The 26,450-nt window shown below is 39.0% G+C and overlaps 1 protein-coding gene across 1 annotated transcript in view; it reads left to right on the plus strand.

The window, feature by feature from the left end:
- LOC100372911 (peroxidasin-like) overlaps positions 1-26,450 on the plus strand; it is an 82,015-nt gene that overhangs the window by 17,820 nt on the left and 37,745 nt on the right. The gene's annotated exons all lie outside the window — the stretch shown is intronic.

Genomic DNA, 26,450 nt, shown 5'->3' on the forward strand with positions numbered 1-26,450 from the left:
AGTTTTAATCCTAGTCTGTACTTGTTGGTGACTGGACACCATGGTTCAGTGATATGTATAGATAGTTTTAATCCTAGTCTGTACTTGTTGGTGACTGGACACCATGGTTCAGTGATATGTATAGATAGTTTTAATCCTAGTCTGTACTTGTTGGTGACTGGAAACCATGGTTCAGTGATATGTATAGATAGTTTTAATCCTAGTCTGTACTTGTTGGTGACTGGACACCATGGTCCAGTAATATGTATAGATAGTTTTAATCCTAGTCTGTACTTGTTGGTGACTGGACACCATGGTTCAGTGATATGTATAGATAGTTTTAATCCTAGTCTGTACTTGTTGGTGACTGGACACCATGGTTCAGTGATATGTATAGATAGTTTTAATCCTAGTCTGTACTTGTTGGTGACTGGACACCATGGTCCAGTGATATGTATAGATAGTTTTAATCCTAGTCTGTACTTGTTGGTGACTGGACACCATGGTCCAGTGATATGTATAGATAGTTTTAATCCTAGTCTGTACTTGTTGGTGACTGGACACCATGGTTCAGTGATATGTATAGATAGTTTTAATCCTAGTCTGTACTTGTTGGTGACTGGACACCATGGTCCAGTGATATGTATAGATAGTTTTAATCCTAGTCTGTACTTGTTGGTGACTGAACACCATGGTTCAGTGATATGTATAGATAGTTTTAATCCTAGTCTGTACTTGTTGGTGACTGGACACCATGGTGCAGTGATATGTATAGATAGTTTTAATCCTAGTCTGTACTTGTTGGTGACTGGACACCATGGTCCAGTGATATGTATAGATAGTTTTAATCCTAGTCTGTACTTGTTGGTGACTGGACACCATGGTGCAGTGATATGTATAGATAGTTTTAATCCTAGTCTGTACTTGTTGGTGACTGGACACCATGGTCCAGTGATATGTATAGATAGTTTTAATCCTAGTCTGTACTTGTTGGTGACTGGACACTGTGGTGCAGTGATATGTATAGATAGTTTTAATCCTAGTCTGTACTTGTTGGTGACTGGACACCATGGTCCAGTGATATGTATAGATAGTTTTAATCCTAGTCTGTACTTGTTGGTGACTGGACACCATGGTTCAGTGATATGTATAGATAGTTTTAATCCTAGTCTGTACTTGTTGGTGACTGGACACCATGGTTCAGTGATATGTATAGATAGTTTTAATCCTAGTCTGTACTTGTTGGTGACTGGACACCATGGTCCAGTGATATGTATAGATAGTTTTAATCCTAGTCTGTACTTGTTGGTGACTGAACACCATGGTCCAGTGATATGTATAGATAGTTTTAATCCTAGTCTGTACTTGTTGGTGACTGAACACCATGGTTCAGTGATATGTATAGATAGTTTTAATCCTAGTCTGTACTTGTTGGTGACTGGACACCATGGTTCAGTGATATGTATAGATAGTTTTAATCCTAGTCTGTACTTGTTGGTGACTGGACACCATGGTGCAGTGATATGTATAGATAGTTTTAATCCTAGTCTGTACTTGTTGGTGACTGGACACCATGGTCCAGTGATATGTATAGATAGTTTTAATCCTAGTCTGTACTTGTTGGTGACTGGACACCATGGTCCAGTGATATGTATAGATAGTTTTAATCCTAGTCTGTACTTGTTGGTGACTGGACACCATGGTCCAGTGATATGTATAGATAGTTTTAATCCTAGTCTGTACTTGTTGGTGACTGGACACCATGGTTCAGTGATATGTATAGATAGTTTTAATCCTAGTCTGTACTTGTTGGTGACTGGACACCATGGTCCAGTGATATGTATAGATAGTTTTAATCCTAGTCTGTACTTGTTGGTGACTGGACACCATTGTCCAGTGATATGTATAGATAGTTTTAATCCTAGTCTGTACTTGTTGGTGACTGGACACCATGGTCCAGTGATATGTATAGATAGTTTTAATCCTAGTCTGTACTTGTTGGTGACTGGACACCATGGTTCAGTGATATGTATAGATAGTTTTAATCCTAGTCTGTACTTGTTGGTGACTGGACACCATGGTCCAGTGATATGTATAGATAGTTTTAATCCTAGTCTGTACTTGTTGGTGACTGGACACCATGGTCCAGTGATATGTATAGATAGTTTTAATCCTAGTCTGTACTTGTTGGTGACTGGACACCATGGTCCAGTGATATGTATAGATAGTTTTAATCCTAGTCTGTACTTGTTGGTGACTGGACACCATGGTGCAGTGATATGTGTAGATAGTTTTAATCCTAGTCTGTACTTGTTGGTGACTGGACACCATGGTTCAGTGATATGTATAGATAGTTTTAATCCTAGTCTGTACTTGTTGGTGACTGGACACCATGGTTCAGTGATATGTATAGATAGTTTTAATCCTAGTCTGTACTTGTTGGTGACTGGACACCATGGTTCAGTGATATGTATAGATAGTTTTAATTCTAGTCTGTACTTGTTGGTGACTGGACACCATGGTCCAGTGATATGTATAGATAGTTTTAATCTTAGTCTGTACTTGTTGGTGACTGGACACCATGGTCCAGTGATATGTATAGATAGTTTTAATCCTAGTCTGTACTTGTTGGTGACTGGACACCATGGTCCAGTGATATGTATAGATAGTTTTAATCCTAGTCTGTACTTGTTGGTGACTGGACACCATGGTCCAGTGATATGTATAGATAGTTTTAATCTTAGTCTGTACTTGTTGGTGACTGGACACCATGGTCCAGTGATATGTATAGATAGTTTTAATCCTAGTCTGTACTTGTTGGTGACTGGACACCATGGTTCAGTGATATGTATAGATAGTTTTAATCCTAGTCTGTACTTGTTGGTGACTGGACACCATGGTTCAGTGATATGTATAGATAGTTTTAATCCTAGTCTGTACTTGTTGGTGACTGGACACCATGGTGCAGTGATATGTATAGATAGTTTTAATCCTAGTCTGTACTTGTTGGTGACTGGACACTGTGGTGCAGTGATTCCCCAAATGTTGCCAGGACCAATCACAATCAAAAATAGGCAATGGTTTTTCGTATTACACCAAAAAATCTTTTGTCTTCTATTGACTTCCTGTTCTGGTTTGACTTAAAGGGGAACTGCTCAATCCCATGGATTGCACCACATGCTCATGGGTAATTAACTCAGCTTCCGTCCACTAAGTAAATGAATGCTTATCATGCTCGCTTACTCAAACTCTGATTGACAGACATTTTGCATACATTAGCTGCCATTTTAAACTCAGGATTTTTACTTGTCGCGTCAATTTTCGACTAAAAACAACAACATTTATACATCAAAAGCCCAACCAGATGAGTGTAATCGCTAGCATACATATTCATGCCCCTGTAGAAATATATTTGGAATCACAGCTTGATCTCTAAACATTGTAATTGGCACATTTCCCGGAGCTCCCGCCACGATGTGAGCGGCCGCTTGGTTTGGATTAGCATACTAATTGTGGTGACCATCTTGCCCCTATTTATAGTATCTGTTCCCCTTTAAGGACATTTAAAAGTTTCTATCTCAGACAACTATTACCGGTAGTTGTCTGATACTTAGGATCGTCTCTGGAATACAATCTAAATGTAAACCTAAAACCTCATACCACTGAAACAAAACATGTCAACCCCAATGGCTACATGTGTACATTGGCATGGATGGATGGATCACCAAGTCATACTCTTTTTGTTGTTATGATAGAAATTGTTAGTTTTGCATCAAATTGTTTTGCATATTCCCCCATTTTTCATACTCTTGAACCTTTAAATTCTTACTTAGCCTGACATGTAGGTGTGAGTAGGCCATCACTGGCCAACGGCATCAGACCTCACTAACGCCTGACAGAATAGTGTATGTCTCGTCGGCAAGATCAATACTGCGAGTTCACGAAGTTCACATCTTCTTGCAATGAGTTCAATGAATATTAACGTTTGAGGTCATGGTAACACCGTCAATCAAAGCCGTGTTTGCATTGTCGGCAAAAATCACAGACTTTTTTCATCGAGATGATAAACATTGTGATCAAATATATGCAACTTCCTCATTTTCAAATTGCAACCGAGCTCAAACGTAACTAAGAGACAACCTTGAAGACGCATGATTTGAAGAAATTTTTTTTTTCAAATCTAAGAAACGAAAAGTTAATTAGTTAAACAAATCTGAAGTTTTAAAGGAATGTTGCATTGTCCCATGTTCGTATAACGACTCTATAGACACCTTTCCCGGAAGTAGCAAGACTGGGGTGCAAAAATACTCCTGCTTTGTCTGGCTGAAAATAAACAAAACATGCCTGTTTGATGGTAGTCAATAGAAGGGAATTTTATTTTTGTGACGTTGATTGGTACACTCAGAAGCACAATATCACGCATGCAAATATATGTTACACCCCATAACGACATGTGCGCATCTTCGACTTTCAGAAAAGTCATCTATCCCACCAGTCATTACTCCGCACACGCTTCCACACTGATCGGGTCGCTGTAGTAGAGCGTACATCAGCTCCAATCATAGTCAAAATAAATTTGGTTTGCTGTCTACGACATGCACTAATAAAACTCTGCATTAATTCTGTTATGCTGTTGTATACTGTTTCTGTGCATCCAAATAAATTGGGTCCGTCTGTCTTCTCTGGGTTTCTGTGCACATCGCTTTGAAATTTGAACAAAACATGTCAGCAGCAGATAGTTTGCGTTCGTAAACAGCGACTTAAGAAAGGTCACCAACTGATGGCGCTCCTTAGCCCGTGCTAACGACTGGCCCTCCCAGTACATGGACATGATTGGGTCTAGTCAAAATGCAAACATGTGAGATAAGCCTTAATCTGCTTAAATCTTAGCCTACTAACACTACTAATATAAGAAATTATAACGAAACATTTACTTAGGATTTATCCTACTTACATAACAAACACAGTTTACATTGTTGTATAAATAACACCATTGTCAGAATTACAGAGGTGTGCCTGTTCAATTTCAAGGTGATAACTGGCAGTTAGTTATAGTGTTAATACAGTATAAGTAAACACAGAAAACCTGCTTATAAACAGATAACAACTGCTTATTTACCATCACTTTGATTGACAACAGTTTATTCATGGTCCAGTGATATGTATAGATAGTTTTATTCCTAGTCTGTACTTGTTGGTGACTGGACACCATGGTTCAGTGATATGTATAGATAGTTTTAATCCTAGTCTGTACTTGTTGGTGACTGGACACCATGGTCCAGTGATATGTATAGATAGTTTTAATCCTAGTCTGTACTTGTTGGTGACTGGACACCATGGTCCAGTGATATGTATAGATAGTTTTAATCCTAGTCTGTACTTGTTGGTGACTGGACACCATGGTTCAGTGATATGTATAGATAGTTTTAATCCTAGTCTGTACTTGTTGGTGACTGGACACCATGGTCCAGTGATATGTATAGATAGTTTTAATTCTAGTCTGTACTTGTTGGTGACTGGACACCATGGTCCAGTGATATGTATAGATAGTTTTAATCCTAGTCTGTACTTGTTGGTGACTGGACACCATGGTTCAGTGATATGTATAGATAGTTTTAATCCTAGTCTGTACTTGTTGGTGACTGGACACCATGGTCCAGTGATATGTATAGATAGTTTTAATCCTAGTCTGTACTTGTTGGTGACTGGACACCATGGTTCAGTGATATGTATAGATAGTTTTAATCCTAGTCTGTACTTGTTGGTGACTGGACACCATGGTTCAGTGATATGTATAGATAGTTTTAATCCTAGTCTGTACTTGTTGGTGACTGGACACCATTGTCCAGAGATATGTATAGATAGTTTTAATCCTAGTCTGTACTTGTTGGTGACTGGAAACCATGGTTCAGTGATATGTATAGATAGTTTTAATCCTAGTCTGTACTTGTTGGTGACTGGACACCATGGTCCAGTGATATGTATAGATAGTTTTAATCCTAGTCTGTACTTGTTGGTGACTGGACACCATGGTCCAGTGATATGTATAGATAGTTTTAATCCTAGTCTGTACTTGTTGGTGACTGGACACCATGGTCCAGTGATATGTATAGATAGTTTTAATCCTAGTCTGTACTTGTTGGTGACTGGACACCATGGTGCAGTGATATGTGTAGATAGTTTTAATCCTAGTCTGTACTTGTTGGTGACTGGACACCATGGTTCAGTGATATGTATAGATAGTTTTAATCCTAGTCTGTACTTGTTGGTGACTGGACACCATGGTTCAGTGATATGTATAGATAGTTTTAATCCTAGTCTGTACTTGTTGGTGACTGGACACCATGGTTCAGTGATATGTATAGATAGTTTTAATTCTAGTCTGTACTTGTTGGTGACTGGACACCATGGTCCAGTGATATGTATAGATAGTTTTAATCCTAGTCTGTACTTGTTGGTGACTGGACACCATGGTCCAGTGATATGTATAGATAGTTTTAATCCTAGTCTGTACTTGTTGGTGACTGGACACCATGGTCCAGTGATATGTATAGATAGTTTTAATCTTAGTCTGTACTTGTTGGTGACTGGACACCATGGTCCAGTGATATGTATAGATAGTTTTAATCCTAGTCTGTACTTGTTGGTGACTGGACACCATGGTTCAGTGATATGTATAGATAGTTTTAATCCTAGTCTGTACTTGTTGGTGACTGGACACCATGGTTCAGTGATATGTATAGATAGTTTTAATCCTAGTCTGTACTTGTTGGTGACTGGACACCATGGTGCAGTGATATGTATAGATAGTTTTAATCCTAGTCTGTACTTGTTGGTGACTGGACACTGTGGTGCAGTGATTCCCCAAATGTTGCCAGGACCAATCACAATCAAAAATAGGCAATGGTTTTTCGTATTACACCAAAAAATCTTTTGTCTTCTATTGACTTCCTGTTCTGGTTTGACTTAAAGGGGAACTGCTCAATCCCATGGATTGCACCACATGCTCATGGGTAATTAACTCAGCTTCCGTCCACTAAGTAAATGAATGCTTATCATGCTCGCTTACTCAAACTCTGATTGACAGACATTTTGCATACATTAGCTGCCATTTTAAACTCAGGATTTTTACTTGTCGCGTCAATTTTCGACTAAAAACAACAACATTTATACATCAAAAGCCCAACCAGATGAGTGTAATCGCTAGCATACATATTCATGCCCCTGTAGAAATATATTTGGAATCACAGCTTGATCTCTAAACATTGTAATTGGCACATTTCCCGGAGCTCCCGCCACGATGTGAGCGGCCGCTTGGTTTGGATTAGCATACTAATTGTGGTGACCATCTTGCCCCTATTTATAGTATCTGTTCCCCTTTAAGGACATTTAAAAGTTTCTATCTCAGACAACTATTACCGGTAGTTGTCTGATACTTAGGATCGTCTCTGGAATACAATCTAAATGTAAACCTAAAACCTCATACCACTGAAACAAAACATGTCAACCCCAATGGCTACATGTGTACATTGGCATGGATGGATGGATCACCAAGTCATACTCTTTTTGTTGTTATGATAGAAATTGTTAGTTTTGCATCAAATTGTTTTGCATATTCCCCCATTTTTCATACTCTTGAACCTTTAAATTCTTACTTAGCCTGACATGTAGGTGTGAGTAGGCCATCACTGGCCAACGGCATCAGACCTCACTAACGCCTGACAGAATAGTGTATGTCTCGTCGGCAAGATCAATACTGCGAGTTCACGAAGTTCACATCTTCTTGCAATGAGTTCAATGAATATTAACGTTTGAGGTCATGGTAACACCGTCAATCAAAGCCGTGTTTGCATTGTCGGCAAAAATCACAGACTTTTTTCATCGAGATGATAAACATTGTGATCAAATATATGCAACTTCCTCATTTTCAAATTGCAACCGAGCTCAAACGTAACTAAGAGACAACCTTGAAGACGCATGATTTGAAGAAATTTTTTTTTTTCAAATCTAAGAAACGAAAAGTTAATTAGTTAAACAAATCTGAAGTTTTAAAGGAATGTTGCATTGTCCCATGTTCGTATAACGACTCTATAGACACCTTTCCCGGAAGTAGCAAGACTGGGGTGCAAAAATACTCCTGCTTTGTCTGGCTGAAAATAAACAAAACATGCCTGTTTGATGGTAGTCAATAGAAGGGAATTTTATTTTTGTGACGTTGATTGGTACACTCAGAAGCACAATATCACGCATGCAAATATATGTTACACCCCATAACGACATGTGCGCATCTTCGACTTTCAGAAAAGTCATCTATCCCACCAGTCATTACTCCGCACACGCTTCCACACTGATCGGGTCGCTGTAGTAGAGCGTACATCAGCTCCAATCATAGTCAAAATAAATTTGGTTTGCTGTCTACGACATGCACTAATAAAACTCTGCATTAATTCTGTTATGCTGTTGTATACTGTTTCTGTGCATCCAAATAAATTGGGTCCGTCTGTCTTCTCTGGGTTTCTGTGCACATCGCTTTGAAATTTGAACAAAACATGTCAGCAGCAGATAGTTTGCGTTCGTAAACAGCGACTTAAGAAAGGTCACCAACTGATGGCGCTCCTTAGCCCGTGCTAACGACTGGCCCTCCCAGTACATGGACATGATTGGGTCTAGTCAAAATGCAAACATGTGAGATAAGCCTTAATCTGCTTAAATCTTAGCCTACTAACACTACTAATATAAGAAATTATAACGAAACATTTACTTAGGATTTATCCTACTTACATAACAAACACAGTTTACATTGTTGTATAAATAACACCATTGTCAGAATTACAGAGGTGTGCCTGTTCAATTTCAAGGTGATAACTGGCAGTTAGTTATAGTGTTAATACAGTATAAGTAAACACAGAAAACCTGCTTATAAACAGATAACAACTGCTTATTTACCATCACTTTGATTGACAACAGTTTATTCATGGTCCAGTGATATGTATAGATAGTTTTATTCCTAGTCTGTACTTGTTGGTGACTGGACACCATGGTTCAGTGATATGTATAGATAGTTTTAATCCTAGTCTGTACTTGTTGGTGACTGGACACCATGGTCCAGTGATATGTATAGATAGTTTTAATCCTAGTCTGTACTTGTTGGTGACTGGACACCATGGTCCAGTGATATGTATAGATAGTTTTAATCCTAGTCTGTACTTGTTGGTGACTGGACACCATGGTTCAGTGATATGTATAGATAGTTTTAATCCTAGTCTGTACTTGTTGGTGACTGGACACCATGGTCCAGTGATATGTATAGATAGTTTTAATTCTAGTCTGTACTTGTTGGTGACTGGACACCATGGTCCAGTGATATGTATAGATAGTTTTAATCCTAGTCTGTACTTGTTGGTGACTGGACACCATGGTTCAGTGATATGTATAGATAGTTTTAATCCTAGTCTGTACTTGTTGGTGACTGGACACCATGGTCCAGTGATATGTATAGATAGTTTTAATCCTAGTCTGTACTTGTTGGTGACTGGACACCATGGTTCAGTGATATGTATAGATAGTTTTAATCCTAGTCTGTACTTGTTGGTGACTGGACACCATGGTTCAGTGATATGTATAGATAGTTTTAATCCTAGTCTGTACTTGTTGGTGACTGGACACCATTGTCCAGAGATATGTATAGATAGTTTTAATCCTAGTCTGTACTTGTTGGTGACTGGAAACCATGGTTCAGTGATATGTATAGATAGTTTTAATCCTAGTCTGTACTTGTTGGTGACTGAACACCATGGTTCAGTGATATGTATAGATAGTTTTAATCCTAGTCTGTACTTGTTGGTGACTGGACACCATGGTTCAGTGATATGTATAGATAGTTTTAATCCTAGTCTGTACTTGTTGGTGACTGGACACCATGGTTCAGTGATATGTATAGATAGTTTTAATCCTAGTCTGTACTTGTTGGTGACTGGACACCATGGTCCAGTGATATGTATAGATAGTTTTAATCCTAGTCTGTACTTGTTGGTGACTGGACACCATGGTCCAGTGATATGTATAGATAGTTTTAATCCTAGTCTGTACTTGTTGGTGACTGGACACCATGGTTCAGTGATATGTGTAGATAGTTTTAATCCTAGTCTGTACTTGTTGGTGACTGGACACCATGGTTCAGTGATATGTATAGATAGTTTTAATCCTAGTCTGTACTTGTTGGTGACTGGACACCATGGTCCAGTGATATGTATAGATAGTTTTAATCCTAGTCTGTACTTGTTGGTGACTGGACACCATGGTTCAGTGATATGTATAGATAGTTTTAATCCTAGTCTGTACTTGTTGGTGACTGGACACCATTGTCCAGTGATATGTATAGATAGTTTTAATCCTAGTCTGTACTTGTTGGTGACTGGACACCATGGTTCAGTGATATGTATAGATAGTTTTAATCCTAGTCTGTACTTGTTGGTGACTGGACACCATGGTTCAGTGATATGTATAGATAGTTTTAATCCTAGTCTGTACTTGTTGGTGACTGGACACCATGGTTCAGTGATATGTATAGATAGTTTTAATCCTAGTCTGTACTTGTTGGTGACTGGACACCATGGTCCAGTAATATGTATAGATAGTTTTAATCCTAGTCTGTACTTGTTGGTGACTGGACACCATGGTCCAGTGATATGTATAGATAGTTTTAATCCTAGTCTGTACTTGTTGGTGACTGGACACCATGGTCCAGTGATATGTATAGATAGTTTTAATCCTAGTCTGTACTTGTTGGTGACTGGACACCATGGTTCAGTGATATGTATAGATAGTTTTAATCCTAGTCTGTACTTGTTGGTGACTGGACACCATGGTCCAGTGATATGTATAGATAGTTTTAATCCTAGTCTGTACTTGTTGGTGACTGGACACCATGGTCCAGTGATATGTATAGATAGTTTTAATCCTAGTCTGTACTTGTTGGTGACTGGACACCATGGTCCAGTGATATGTATAGATAGTTTTAATCCTAGTCTGTACTTGTTGGTGACTGGACACCATGGTCCAGTGATATGTATAGATAGTTTTAATCCTAGTCTGTACTTGTTGGTGACTGGACACCATGGTTCAGTGATATGTATAGATAGTTTTAATCCTAGTCTGTACTTGTTGGTGACTGGACACCATGGTCCAGTGATATGTATAGATAGTTTTAATCCTAGTCTGTACTTGTTGGTGACTGGACACCATGGTCCAGTGATATGTATAGATAGTTTTAATCCTAGTCTGTACTTGTTGGTGACTGGACACCATGGTCCAGTGATATGTATAGATAGTTTTAATCCTAGTCTGTACTTGTTGGTGACTGGACACCATGGTCCAGTGATATGTATAGATAGTTTTAATCCTAGTCTGTACTTGTTGGTGACTGGACACCATGGTTCAGTGATATGTATAGATAGTTTTAATCCTAGTCTGTACTTGTTGGTGACTGGACACCATGGTTCAGTGATATGTATAGATAGTTTTAATCCTAGTCTGTACTTGTTGGTGACTGGACACCATGGTTCAGTGATATGTATAGATAGTTTTAATCCTAGTCTGTACTTGTTGGTGACTGGACACCATGGTTCAGTGATATGTATAGATAGTTTTAATCCTAGTCTGTACTTGTTGGTGACTGGACACCATGGTCCAGTGATATGTATAGATAGTTTTAATCCTAGTCTGTACTTGTTGGTGACTGGACACCATGGTTCAGTGATATGTATAGATAGTTTTAATCCTAGTCTGTACTTGTTGGTGACTGGACACCATGGTTCAGTGATATGTATAGATAGTTTTAATCCTAGTCTGTACTTGTTGGTGACTGGACACCATGGTTCAGTGATATGTATAGATAGTTTTAATCCTAGTCTGTACTTGTTGGTGACTGGACACCATGGTTCAGTGATATGTATAGATAGTTTTAATCCTAGTCTGTACTTGTTGGTGACTGGACACTGTGGTTCAGTGATATGTATAGATAGTTTTAATCCTAGTCTGTACTTGTTGGTGACTGGACACCATGGTCCAGTGATATGTATAGATAGTTTTAATCCTAGTCTGTACTTGTTGGTGACTGGACACCATGGTTCAGTGATATGTATAGATAGTTTTAATCCTAGTCTGTACTTGTTGGTGACTGGACACTGTGGTTCAGTGATATGTATAGATAGTTTTAATCCTAGTCTGTACTTGTTGGTGACTGGACACCATGGTCCAGTGATATGTATAGATAGTTTTAATCCTAGTCTGTACTTGTTGGTGACTGGACACCATGGTTCAGTGATATGTATAGATAGTTTTAATCCTAGTCTGTACTTGTTGGTGACTGGAAACCATGGTTCAGTGATATGTATAGATAGTTTTAATCCTAGTCTGTACTTGTTGGTGACTGGACACCATGGTCCAGTGATATGTATAGATAGTTTTAATCCTAGTCTGTACTTGTTGGTGACTGGACACCATGGTCCAGTGATATGTATAGATAGTTTTAATCCTAGTCTGTACTTGTTGGTGACTGGACACCATGGTCCAGTGATATGTATAGATAGTTTTAATCCTAGTCTGTACTTGTTGGTGACTGGACACCATGGTTCAGTGATATGTGTAGATAGTTTTAATCTTAGTCTGTACTTGTTGGTGACTGGACACCATGGTTCAGTGATATGTATAGATAGTTTTAATCCTAGTCTGTACTTGTTGGTGACTGGACACCATGGTCCAGTGATATGTATAGATAGTTTTAATCCTAGTCTGTACTTGTTGGTGACTGGACACCATGGTCCAGTGATATGTATAGATAGTTTTAATCCTAGTCTGTACTTGTTGGTGACTGGACACCATGGTGCAGTGATATGTGTAGATAGTTTTAATCCTAGTCTGTACTTGTTGGTGACTGGACACCATGGTGCAGTGATATGTATAGATAGTTTTAATCCTAGTCTGTACTTGTTGGTGACTGGACACCATGGTTCAGTGATATGTATAGATAGTTTTAATCCTAGTCTGTACTTGTTGGTGACTGGACACCATGGTCCAGTGATATGTATAGATAGTTTTAATCCTAGTCTGTACTTGTTGGTGACTGGACACCATGGTTCAGTGATATGTATAGATAGTTTTAATCCTAGTCTGTACTTGTTGGTGACTGGACACCATGGTCCAGTGATATGTATAGATAGTTTTAATCCTAGTCTGTACTTGTTGGTGACTGGACACCATGGTCCAGTGATATGTATAGATAGTTTTAATCCTAGTCTGTACTTGTTGGTGACTGGACACCATGGTCCAGTGATATGTATAGATAGTTTTAATCCTAGTCTGTACTTGTTGGTGACTGGACACCATGGTTCAGTGATATGTGTAGATAGTTTTAATCTTAGTCTGTACTTGTTGGTGACTGGACACCATGGTTCAGTGATATGTATAGATAGTTTTAATCCTAGTCTGTACTTGTTGGTGACTGGACACCATGGTCCAGTGATATGTATAGATAGTTTTAATCCTAGTCTGTACTTGTTGGTGACTGGACACCATGGTCCAGTGATATGTATAGATAGTTTTAATCCTAGTCTGTACTTGTTGGTGACTGGACACCATGGTGCAGTGATATGTGTAGATAGTTTTAATCCTAGTCTGTACTTGTTGGTGACTGGACACCATGGTGCAGTGATATGTATAGATAGTTTTAATCCTAGTCTGTACTTGTTGGTGACTGGACACCATGGTCCAGTGATATGTATAGATAGTTTTAATCCTAGTCTGTACTTGTTGGTGACTGGACACCATGGTCCAGTGATATGTATAGATAGTTTTAATCCTAGTCTGTACTTGTTGGTGACTGGACACCATGGTCCAGTGATATGTATAGATAGTTTTAATCCTAGTCTGTACTTGTTGGTGACTGGACACCATGGTTCAGTGATATGTATAGATAGTTTTAATCCTAGTCTGTACTTGTTGGTGACTGGACACCATGGTTCAGTGATATGTATAGATAGTTTTAATCCTAGTCTGTACTTGTTGGTGACTGGACACCATGGTTCAGTGATATGTATAGATAGTTTTAATCCTAGTCTGTACTTGTTGGTGACTGGACACCATGGTTCAGTGATATGTATAGATAGTTTTAATCCTAGTCTGTACTTGTTGGTGACTGGACACCATGGTCCAGTGATATGTATAGATAGTTTTAATCCTAGTCTGTACTTGTTGGTGACTGGACACCATGGTTCAGTGATATGTATAGATAGTTTTAATCCTAGTCTGTACTTGTTGGTGACTGGACACCATGGTTCAGTGATATGTATAGATAGTTTTAATCCTAGTCTGTACTTGTTGGTGACTGGACACCATGGTTCAGTGATATGTATAGATAGTTTTAATCCTAGTCTGTACTTGTTGGTGACTGGACACCATGGTTCAGTGATATGTATAGATAGTTTTAATCCTAGTCTGTACTTGTTGGTGACTGGACACTGTGGTTCAGTGATATGTATAGATAGTTTTAATCCTAGTCTGTACTTGTTGGTGACTGGACACCATGGTCCAGTGATATGTATAGATAGTTTTAATCCTAGTCTGTACTTGTTGGTGACTGGACACCATGGTTCAGTGATATGTATAGATAGTTTTAATCCTAGTCTGTACTTGTTGGTGACTGGACACTGTGGTTCAGTGATATGTATAGATAGTTTTAATCCTAGTCTGTACTTGTTGGTGACTGGACACCATGGTCCAGTGATATGTATAGATAGTTTTAATCCTAGTCTGTACTTGTTGGTGACTGGACACCATGGTTCAGTGATATGTATAGATAGTTTTAATCCTAGTCTGTACTTGTTGGTGACTGGAAACCATGGTTCAGTGATATGTATAGATAGTTTTAATCCTAGTCTGTACTTGTTGGTGACTGGACACCATGGTCCAGTGATATGTATAGATAGTTTTAATCCTAGTCTGTACTTGTTGGTGACTGGACATCATGGTCCAGTGATATGTATAGATAGTTTTAATCCTAGTCTGTACTTGTTGGTGACTGGACACCATGGTCCAGTGATATGTATAGATAGTTTTAATCCTAGTCTGTACTTGTTGGTGACTGGACACCATGGTTCAGTGATATGTGTAGATAGTTTTAATCTTAGTCTGTACTTGTTGGTGACTGGACACCATGGTTCAGTGATATGTATAGATAGTTTTAATCCTAGTCTGTACTTGTTGGTGACTGGACACCATGGTCCAGTGATATGTATAGATAGTTTTAATCCTAGTCTGTACTTGTTGGTGACTGGACACCATGGTCCAGTGATATGTATAGATAGTTTTAATCCTAGTCTGTACTTGTTGGTGACTGGACACCATGGTGCAGTGATATGTGTAGATAGTTTTAATCCTAGTCTGTACTTGTTGGTGACTGGACACCATGGTGCAGTGATATGTATAGATAGTTTTAATCCTAGTCTGTACTTGTTGGTGACTGGACACCATGGTTCAGTGATATGTATAGATAGTTTTAATCCTAGTCTGTACTTGTTGGTGACTGGACACCATGGTCCAGTGATATGTATAGATAGTTTTAATCCTAGTCTGTACTTGTTGGTGACTGGACACCATGGTTCAGTGATATGTATAGATAGTTTTAATCCTAGTCTGTACTTGTTGGTGACTGGACACCATGGTCCAGTGATATGTATAGATAGTTTTAATCCTAGTCTGTACTTGTTGGTGACTGGACACCATGGTCCAGTGATATGTATAGATAGTTTTAATCCTAGTCTGTACTTGTTGGTGACTGGACACCATGGTCCAGTGATATGTATAGATAGTTTTAATCCTAGTCTGTACTTGTTGGTGACTGGACACCATGGTTCAGTGATATGTGTAGATAGTTTTAATCTTAGTCTGTACTTGTTGGTGACTGGACACCATGGTTCAGTGATATGTATAGATAGTTTTAATCCTAGTCTGTACTTGTTGGTGACTGGACACCATGGTCCAGTGATATGTATAGATAGTTTTAATCCTAGTCTGTACTTGTTGGTGACTGGACACCATGGTCCAGTGATATGTATAGATAGTTTTAATCCTAGTCTGTACTTGTTGGTGACTGGACACCATGGTGCAGTGATATGTGTAGATAGTTTTAATCCTAGTCTGTACTTGTTGGTGACTGGACACCATGGTGCAGTGATATGTATAGATAGTTTTAATCCTAGTCTGTACTTGTTGGTGACTGGACACCATGGTTCAGTGATATGTATAGATAGTTTTAATCCTAGTCTGTACTTGTTGGTGACTGGACACCATGGTCCAGTGATATGTATAGATAGTTTTAATCCTAGTCTGTACTTGTTGGTGACTGGACACCATGGTTCAGTGATATGTATAGATAGTTTTAATCCTAGTCTGTACTTGTTGGTGACTGGACACCATGGTTCAGTGATATGTATAGATAGTTTTAATCCTAGTCTGTACTTGTTGGTGACTGGACACCATGGTCCAGTGATATGTATAGATAGTTTTAATCCTAGTCTGTACTTGTTGGTGACTGGACACCATGGTCCAGTGATATGTATAGATAGTTTTAATCCTAGTCTGTACTTGTTGGTGACTGGACACCATGGTCCAGTGATATGTATAGATAGTTTTAATCCTAGTCTGTACTTGTTGGTGACTGGACACCATGGTTCAGTGATATGTATAGATAGTTTTAATCCTAGTCTGTACTTGTTGGTGACTGGACACCATGGTTCAGTGATATGTATAGATAGTTTTAATCCTAGTCTGTACTTGTTGGTGACTGGACACCATGGTTCAGTGATATGTATAGATAGTTTTAATCCTAGTCTGTACTTGTTGGTGACTGGACACCATGGTTCAGTGATATGTATAGATAGTTTTAATCCTAGTCTGTACTTGTTGGTGACTGGACACCATGGTTCAGTGATATGTGTAGATAGTTTTAATCCTAGTCTGTACTTGTTGGTGACTGGACAACATGGTTCAGTGATATGTATAGATAGTTTTAATCCTAGTCTGTACTTGTTGGTGACTGGACACCATGGTCCAGTGATATGTATAGATAGTTTTAATCCTAGTCTGTACTTGTTGGTGACTGGACACCATGGTCCAGTGATATGTATAGATAGTTTTAATCCTAGTCTGTACTTGTTGGTGACTGGACACCATGGTTCAGTGATATGTATAGATAGTTTTAATCCTAGTCTGTACTTGTTGGTGACTGGACAACATGGTTCAGTGATATGTATAGATAGTTTTAATCCTAGTCTGTACTTGTTGGTGACTGGACACCATGGTGCAGTGATATGTATAGATAGTTTTAATCCTAGTCTGTACTTGTTGGTGACTGGACACCATGGTTCAGTGATATGTATAGATAGTTTTAATCCTAGTCTGTACTTGTTGGTGACTGGACACTGTGGTGCAGTGATATGTATAGATAGTTTTAATCCTAGTCTGTACTTGTTGGTGACTGGACACCATGGTCCAGTGATATGTATAGATAGTTTTAATCCTAGTCTGTACTTGTTGGTGACTGGACACCATGGTCCAGTGATATGTATTGATCGTTTTAATTCTAGTCTGTACTTGTTGGTGACTGGACACCATGGTCCAGTGATATGTATAGATAGTTTTAATCCTAGTCTGTACTTGTTGGTGACTGGACACCATGGTCCAGTGATATGTATAGATAGTTTTAATCCTAGTCTGTACTTGTTGGTGACTGGACACCATGGTTCAGTGATATGTATAGATAGTTTTAATCCTAGTCTGTACTTGTTGGTGACTGGACACCATGGTCCAGTGATATGTATAGATAGTTTTAATCCTAGTCTGTACTTGTTGGTGACTGGACACCATGGTCCAGTGATATGTATAGATAGTTTTAATCCTAGTCTGTACTTGTTGGTGACTGGAAACCATGGTCCAGTGATATGTATAGATAGTTTTAATCCTAGTCTGTACTTGTTGGTGACTGGACACCATGGTTCAGTGATATGTATAGATAGTTTTAATCCTAGTCTGTACTTGTTGGTGACTGGACACCATGGTTCAGTGATATGTATAGATAGTTTTAATCCTAGTCTGTACTTGTTGGTGACTGGACACTGTGGTGCAGTGATATGTATAGATAGTTTTAATCCTAGTCTGTACTTGTTGGTGACTGGACACCATGGTCCAGTGATATGTATAGATAGTTTTAATCCTAGTCTGTACTTGTTGGTGACTGGACACCATGGTCCAGTGATATGTATAGATAGTTTTAATCCTAGTCTGTACTTGTTGGTGACTGGACACCATGGTTCAGTGATATGTGTAGATAGTTTTAATCTTAGTCTGTACTTGTTGGTGACTGGACACCATGGTTCAGTGATATGTATAGATAGTTTTAATCCTAGTCTGTACTTGTTGGTGACTGGACAACATGGTTCAGTGATATGTATAGATAGTTTTAATCCTAGTCTGTACTTGTTGGTGACTGGACACCATGGTGCAGTGATATGTATAGATAGTTTTAATCCTAGTCTGTACTTGTTGGTGACTGGACACCATGGTTCAGTGATATGTATAGATAGTTTTAATCCTAGTCTGTACTTGTTGGTGACTGGACACTGTGGTGCAGTGATATGTATAGATAGTTTTAATCCTAGTCTGTACTTGTTGGTGACTGGACACCATGGTCCAGTGATATGTATAGATAGTTTTAATCCTAGTCTGTACTTGTTGGTGACTGGACACCATGGTCCAGTGATATGTATAGATAGTTTTAATTCTAGTCTGTACTTGTTGGTGACTGGACACCATGGTCCAGTGATATGTATAGATAGTTTTAATCCTAGTCTGTACTTGTTGGTGACTGGACACCATGGTCCAGTGATATGTATAGATAGTTTTAATCCTAGTCTGTACTTGTTGGTGACTGGACACCATGGTTCAGTGATATGTATAGATAGTTTTAATCCTAGTCTGTACTTGTTGGTGACTGGACACCATGGTCCAGTGATATGTATAGATAGTTTTAATCCTAGTCTGTACTTGTTGGTGACTGGACACCATGGTCCAGTGATATGTATAGATAGTTTTAATCCTAGTCTGTACTTGTTGGTGACTGGAAACCATGGTCCAGTGATATGTATAGATAGTTTTAATCCTAGTCTGTACTTGTTGGTGACTGGACACCATGGTTCAGTGATATGTATAGATAGTTTTAATCCTAGTCTGTACTTGTTGGTGACTGGACACCATGGTTCAGTGATATGTATAGATAGTTTTAATCCTAGTCTGTACTTGTTGGTGACTGGACACTGTGGTGCAGTGATATGTATAGATAGTTTTAATCCTAGTCTGTACTTGTTGGTGACTGGACACCATGGTCCAGTGATATGTATAGATAGTTTTAATCTTAGTCTGTACTTGTTGGTGACTGGACACCATTGTCCAGTGATATGTATAGATAGTTTTAATCCTAGTCTGTACTTGTTGGTGACTGGACACCATGGTTCAGTGATATGTATAGATAGTTTTAATTCTAGTCTGTACTTGTTGGTGACTGGACACCATGGTCCAGTGATATGTATAGATAGTTTTAATCCTAGTCTGTACTTGTTGGTGACTGGACACCATGGTTCAGTGATATGTATAGATAGTTTTAATCCTAGTCTGTACTTGTTGGTGACTGGACACCATGGTCCAGTGATATGTATAGATAGTTTTAATCCTAGTCTGTACTTGTTGGTGACTGGACACCATGGTTCAGTGATATGTATAGATAGTTTTAATCCTAGTCTGTACTTGTTGGTGACTGGACACCATGGTCCAGTGATATGTATAGATAGTTTTAATCCTAGTCTGTACTTGTTGGTGACTGGAAACCATGGTTCAGTGATATGTATAGATAGTTTTAATCCTAGTCTGTACTTGTTGGTGACTGGACACTGTGGTGCAGTGATATGTATAGATAGTTTTAATCCTAGTCTGTACTTGTTGGTGACTGGACACCATGGTTCAGTGATATGTGTAGATAGTTTTAATCCTAGTCTGTACTTGTTGGTGACTGGACACCATGGTTCAGTGATATGTATAGATAGTTTTAATCCTAGTCTGTACTTGTTGGTGACTGGACACCATGGTGCAGTGATATGTATAGATAGTTTTAATCCTAGTCTGTACTTGTTGGTGACTGGACACCATGGTTCAGTGATATGTATAGATAGTTTTAATTCTAGTCTGTACTTGTTGGTGACTGGACACCATGGTCCAGTGATATGTATAGATAGTTTTAATCCTAGTCTGTACTTGTTGGTGACTGGACACCATGGTCCAGTGATATGTATAGATAGTTTTAATCCTAGTCTGTACTTGTTGGTGACTGGACACCATGGTTCAGTGATATGTATAGATAGTTTTAATCCTAGTCTGTACTTGTTGGTGACTGGACACCATGGTTCAGTGATATGTATAGATAGTTTTAATCCTAGTCTGTACTTGTTGGTGACTGGACACCATGGTCCAGTGATATGTATAGATAGTTTTAATCCTAGTCTGTACTTGTTGGTGACTGGACACCATGGTTCAGTGATATGTATAGATAGTTTTAATCCTAGTCTGTACTTGTTGGTGACTGGACACCATGGTCCAGTGATATGTATAGTTAGTTTTAATCCTAGTCTGTACTTGTTGGTGACTGGACACCATGGTTCAGTGATATGTATAGATAGTTTTAATCCTAGTCTGTACTTGTTGGTGACTGGACACCATGGTTCAGTGATATGTATAGATAGTTTTAATCCTAGTCTGTACTTGTTGGTGACTGGACACCATGGTTCAGTGATATGTGTAGATAGTTTTAATCCTAGTCTGTACTTGTTGGTGACTGGACACCATGGTCCAGTGATATGTATAGATAGTTTTAATCCTAGTCTGTACTTGTTGGTGACTGGACACCATGGTCCAGTGATATGTATAGATAGTTTTAATCCTAGTCTGTACTTGTTGGTGACTGGACACCATGGTCCAGTGATATGTATAGATAGTTTTAATCCTAGTCTGTACTTGTTGGTGACTGGACACCATGGTTCAGTGATATGTATAGATAGTTTTAATCCTAGTCTGTACTTGTTGGTGACTGGACACCATGGTTCAGTGATATGTATAGATAGTCTGTACTTGTTGGTGACTGGACACCATGGTTCAGTGATATGTATAGATAGTTTTAATCCTAGTCTGTACTTGTTGGTGACTGGACACCATGGTTCAGTGATATGTATAGATAGTTTTAATCCTAGTCTGTACTTGTTGGTGACTGGACACCATGGTTCAGTGATATGTATAGATAGTTTTAATCCTAGTCTGTACTTGTTGGTGACTGGACACCATGGTTCAGTGATATGTATAGATAGTTTTAATCCTAGTCTGTACTTGTTGGTGACTGGACACCATGGTTCAGTGATATGTATAGATAGTTTTAATCCTAGTCTGTACTTGTTGGTGACTGGACACCATGGTTCAGTGATATGTATAGATAGTCTGTACTTGTTGGTGACTGGACACCATGGTTCAGTGATATGTATAGATAGTTTTAATCCTAGTCTGTACTTGTTGGTGACTGGACACCATGGTTCAGTGATATGTATAGATAGTTTTAATCCTAGTCTGTACTTGTTGGTGACTGGACACCATGGTTCAGTGATATGTATAGATAGTTTTAATCCTAGTCTGTACTTGTTGGTGACTGGACACCATGGTCCAGTGATATGTATAGTTAGTTTTAATCCTAGTCTGTACTTGTTGGTGACTGGACACCATGGTCCAGTGATATGTATAGTTAGTTTTAATCCTAGTCTGTACTTGTTGCCATTTTGGGTTATAGTTCATTATTAAATTATTATTGCAATCAGGTAAACAAGAATACATCAAAGTGTACACTAAGGCAGTATTGGGTCGATTTGTTTGTCATATACTGCCTACGTACATTCTTTGCAGTATTCTAGTGGTAACCTCATTGTAGAATCACCTTCAAGAAAATCTCCAAGTTCAAACCTGTTAAAACCGTTAAATGTAGAAAGCTAAATTAAATGTATCTAATATATGTAATACATTTGTGTATACATGTGCTTCAGAGCTTATAGTACATTTCTAAATATAGCATTAGTGTATGTTAATGTTCTTATAGTACATTTCTAAATATAGCATTAGTGTATGTTAATGTTCTTATAGTACATTTCTAAATATAGCATTAGTGTATGTTAATGTTCTTATAGTACATACTGTATTCCAGACCATAGTTCACATAAACAGGAAAAGAAACATTTAACAAGAAAATAATATCAAGTCATTGACTGGGAATGTTGAAACCATGCTGGTCTATGGAAATCAATCACAGTAAACTATCAGCTGTTGTCAAGAATCATTGGTGGTGATTCCCCGGATTTAACCTTAAAGTCTTCAAATTAACGCAAATTACAAAGAAAATGCTAAGAATGTGAAAAATGCAAATAGAACTGCAATAGTCAATTTGTCAGGTGAATAGGTTAAGTAGTTGTGTGGACACATGTGCTGAGTATTTGGGTCACTATCACACACTTAAAATAATTGAATAGTTGCCAAGTACTTTAGATACATTACAGTGTGTCTTTTTGTGAGATACCATGCTCAGTTGTGTGTGAAGATACATTACAGTGTGTCTTTTTGTGAGATACCATGCTCAGTTGTGTGTGAAGATACATTACAGTGTGTCTTTTTGTGAGATACCATGCTCAGTTGTGTGTGAAGATACAGTAAGCAAAACATGAACTCAGTATAATAAAAATACAATCTCCTTTACTAAGGCCTTATCTAAAATGATGATATAATATAGGTAATAGTTGCATTCCTGCACAACTCCTTAAGAGGTTTAAAACATTAGCATGTGCTAGGAAAATGTGCACGGTTACTTAGTAAATGCTAAATCTTACCTGTTTATAAGACACGGCCCAGTCCCTCAGTACAGGCTGAATGTGCACAAATGTGCACGGTCGCTTAGTAAATGCTAAATCTTAACTGTTTATAAGACACGGCCCAGTCCCTCAGTACAGGCTGAATGTGCACAAATGTGCACGGTTGCTTAGTAAATGCTAAATCTTACCTGTTTATAAGACACGGCCCAGTCCCTCAGTACAGGCTGAGTGTGCACAAATGTGCATGGTTACTTAGTAAATGCTAAATCTTACCTGTTTATAAGACACGACCCAGTCCCTCAGTACAGGCTGAGTGTGCACAAATGTGCATGGTTGCTTAGTAAATGCTAAATCTTACCTGTTTATAAGACACAGCCCAGTCCCTCAGTACAGGCTGAGTGTGCGCAAATGTGCATGGTTGCTTAGTAAATGCTAAATCTTACCTGTTTATAAGACACGGCCCAGTCCCTCAGTACAGGCTGAGTGTGCACAAATGTGCATGGTTGCTTAGTAAATGCTAAATCTTACCTGTTTATAAGACACGGCCCAGTCCCTCAGTACAGGCTGAGTGTGCACAAATGTGCATGGTTACTTAGTAAATGCTAAATCTTACCTGTTTATAAGACACGGCCCAGTCCCTCAGTACAGGCTGAGTGTGCACAAATGTGCATGGTTGCTTAGTAAATGCTAAATCTTACCTGTTTATAAGACACGGCCCAGTCCCTCAGTACAGGCTGAATGTGCACAAATGTGCATGGTTACTTAGTAAATGCTAAATCTTACCTGTTTATAAGACACGGCCCAGTCCCTCAGTACAGGCTGAGTGTGCACAAATGTGCATGGTTGCTTAGTAAATGCTAAATGTTACCTGTTTATAAGACACGGCCCAGTCCCTCAGTACAGGCTGAGTGTGCACAAATGTGCATGGTTGCTTAGTAAATGCTAAATGTTACCTGTTTATAAGACACGGCCCAGTCCCTCAGTACAGGCTGAGTGTGCACAAATGTGCATGGTTGCTTAGTAAATGCTAAATCTTACCTGTTTATAAGACACGGCCCAGTCCCTCAGTACAGGCTGAGTGTGCACAAATGTGCATGGTTACTTAGTAAATGCTAAATCTTACCTGTCTATAAGACACGGCCCAGTCCCTCAGTACAGGCTGAGTGTGCACAAATGTGCATGGTTGCTTAGTACCGGTAAATGCTAAATCTTACCTGTTTATAAGACACGACCCAGTCCCTCAGTACAGGCTGAGTGTGCACAAATGTGCACGGTTGCTTAGTAAATGCTAAATCTCACCTGTTTATAAGACACGGCCCAGTCCATCAGTACAGGCTGAGTGTGCACAAATGTGCATGGTTACTTAGTAAATGCTAAATCTTACCTGTTTATAAGACACGGCCCAGTCCCTCAGTACAGGCTGAGTGTGCACAAATGTGCATGGTTACTTAGTAAATGCTAAATCTTACCTGTTTATAAGACACGGCCCAGTCCCTCAGTACAGGCTGAGTGTGCACAAATGTGCATGGTTACTTAGTAAATGCTAAATCTTACCTGTTTATAAGACACGGCCCAGTCCCTCAGTACAGGCTGTGTGCACAAATGTGCATGGTTACTTAGTAAATGCTAAATCTTACCTGTTTATAAGACACGGCCCAGTCCCTCAGTACAGGCTGAGTGTGCACAAATGTGCATTGTTACTTAGTAAATGCTAAATCTTACCTGTTTATAAGACACGGCCCAGTCCCTCAGTACAGGCTGAGTGTGCACAAATGTGCACGGTTGCTTCGTAAATGCTAAATCTTACCTGTTTATAAGACACGGCCCAGTCCCTCAGTACAGGCTGAGTGTGCACAAATGTGCATGGTTACTTAGTAAATGCTAAATCTTACCTGTTTATAAGACACGGCCCAGTCCCTCAGTACAGGCTGAGTGTGCACAAATGTGCATGGTTGCTTAGTAAATGCTAAATCTTACCTGTTTATAAGACACGGCCCAGTCCCTCAGTACAGGCTGAGTGTGCGCAAATGTGCATGGTTGCTTAGTAAATGCTAAATCTTACCTGTTTATAAGACACAGCCCAGTCCCTCAGTACAGGCTGAGTGTGCACAAATGTGCATGGTTGCTTAGTAAATGCTAAATCTTACCTGTTTATAAGACACGGCCCAGTCCCTCAGTACAGGCTGAGTGTGCACAAATGTGCATGGTTGCTTAGTAAATGCTAAATCTTACCTGTTTATAAGACACGGCCCAGTCCCTCAGTACAGGCTGAGTGTGCACAAATGTGCATGGTTGCTTAGTAAATGCTAAATCTTACCTGTTTATAAGACACGGCTCAGTCCCTCAGTACAGGCTGAGTGTGCACAAATGTGCACGGTTGCTTAGTAAATGCTAAATCTTACCTGTTTATAAGACACGGCTCAGTCCCTCAGTACAGGCTGAGTGTGCACAAATGTGCACGGTTGCTTAGTAAATGCTAAATCTTACCTGTTTATAAGACACGGCTCAGTCCCTCAGTACAGGCTGAGTGTGCACAAATGTGCATGGTTGCTTAGTAAATGCTAAATCTTACCTGTTTATAAGACATGGCCCAGTCCCTCAGTACAGGCTGAGTGTGCGCAAATGTGCATGGTTGCTTAGTAAATGCTAAATCTTACCTGTTTATAAGACACAGCCCAGTCCCTCAGTACAGGCTGAGTGTGCGCAAATGTGCATGGTTGCTTAGTAAATGCTAAATCTTACCTGTTTATAAGACACAGCCCAGTCCCTCAGTACAGTACAGGCTGAGTGTGCACAAATGTGCACGGTTGCTTAGTAAATGCTAAATCTTACCTGTTTATAAGACACGGCCCAGTCCCTCAGTACAGGCTGAGTGTGCACAAATGTGCATGGTTGCTTAGTAAATGCTAAATCTTACCTGTTTATAAGACACGGCCCAGTCCCTCAGTACAGGCTGAGTGTGCACAAATGTGCATGGTTGCTTAGTAAATGCTAAATCTTACCTGTTTATAAGACACGGCCCAGTCCCTCAGTACAGGCTGAGTGTGCACAAATGGATAGCTCTGTTAAATGCCCAATACCCCATTGTATTCAATGTTCATTTGGAAGATTACTATAATTATATTCATAGCTTCATTTACGTATGCCATATCCTACATCAATGTGAGCACATCTTGGGACATTGTTCTCAAGAAAAACTGATAATGAGACTCTGTACTGAGGTATGCTCTGTTATTCTTCACTTTGTGAATTTGCTTTGGTATTGTTTTATAACCATAGAACTAACCTGTATACCTTTCTGGTTACTGTAATTAGTAATCATAGTTAAAATACTGAATTTTTATATAAATTATTCATAACATGCTTGTGTGTTCTTCGCCCATGTTATCGATGAGTTTTATCCACAACTATGTATGAATGCAATTCAGTAAACAATATGCAAACATAAAATTGGCCCATAGTTGTTGAATTTGT

Source organism: Saccoglossus kowalevskii, chromosome 18, assembly GCF_978046115.1.
Source record: "Saccoglossus kowalevskii chromosome 18, keSacKowa6.1, whole genome shotgun sequence".
NCBI classification, from domain to species: Eukaryota; Metazoa; Hemichordata; class Enteropneusta; family Harrimaniidae; genus Saccoglossus; species Saccoglossus kowalevskii.